The sequence below is a fragment of the Etheostoma cragini genome, chromosome 3 (genome assembly GCF_013103735.1).
Source record: "Etheostoma cragini isolate CJK2018 chromosome 3, CSU_Ecrag_1.0, whole genome shotgun sequence".
NCBI classification, from domain to species: domain Eukaryota; kingdom Metazoa; phylum Chordata; class Actinopteri; order Perciformes; family Percidae; genus Etheostoma; species Etheostoma cragini.
In genome coordinates this window covers 29,478,506-29,479,587 of record NC_048409.1, presented here as the reverse complement: position 1 = coordinate 29,479,587, position 1,082 = coordinate 29,478,506, and the positions used below count along the sequence as shown (strand labels likewise).

Genomic DNA, 1,082 nt, shown 5'->3' with positions numbered 1-1,082 from the left:
GGGGGGGGGGGGGGGGGGCGGTTACACCACCTACACCACCTACACCACACATTCCTGCAGCAACACCAACACCTGAACCGTCATGTGACCCAATCATCTGGTATCTGTGAGTGACGGGGGGGATTGTGGGGTTTGGTGTTTGAAGTCAACGAGCTGGGCTGCGACTGCTGATCATTGTCACTGTTGATTGATTGAGTGGATTATTTCCTGGATGAATGGATGAGATGTTCGGTCTCTAAAATGTCCCAAAATGGGGTAAAATGTAGATTAGTGTTTCCCAAAAAGCCCGAGACGACGTCCTCAGATGTCTCGTTCTGTCCAAAACTCAGAGACATTCAGCTACTGTCACAGAGGAGGAGAAACTAGAAGATATTCACATTTAACAAGCTGGAATTAGAGAATTTTAACTGTTTCATCATAACAAATGACTCAATCTGATTAATTAATTACAATATATTTGGTGATTATGTTAATAGTTGACGTCTAATCTATTGATCTTTGCAGCTCTTCACTTAATGTGTGTTTTTAAGTATGTAAGGAAGAAAGGAAATACAGTGGTTTACACACCCAGGCTAAAGTTGATTAAAAAGATGAATAAAAAAAAAACATCTTTTGGAAATTGATCTTTATGCCTTAATTAAAAAATTTAGAAAAATCCAATCTGTAACGACACCAATTTTCTTTGTGAATGAAAAATGCTTCATAATTAAATAAATATAATATGGGATTTATTTTATGAATATTTAGTTGACAAACGGCCATTTTGTAGAGTCCTCTTTCCATCATTTGTAGTTTCATAGTGTATTCTGTTCCTTACATTAACAAGGGACTATCTAACATGGCGTAGGCCTACCCTGCCTGTAGTTCGGTGAACAGGTCAGCGGAGGGAAATGATGATGATGAGATGCTGAAGCGTGTTTGTTATGAGTCTGGAGTTTTTTAATTCACAGCCAATAAACCTAATTTTTACGACATTAAGAACATCAACAAGAACATTTAATTTCTCATTGACATTTTTAGAGAGCATTTTAAAATGTTAATCGCCACTTATAGAGTCTTGCATGGTCAAGCTCCCTCTTACA

The 1,082-nt window shown here is 37.8% G+C and overlaps 1 protein-coding gene across 1 annotated transcript in view; it reads left to right on the top strand.

Annotated features, from left to right (window-relative positions):
• Nucleotides 1-1,082, top strand: part of LOC117942389 — an 18,231-nt gene that overhangs the window by 6,041 nt on the left and 11,108 nt on the right. The window lies entirely within an intron of this gene.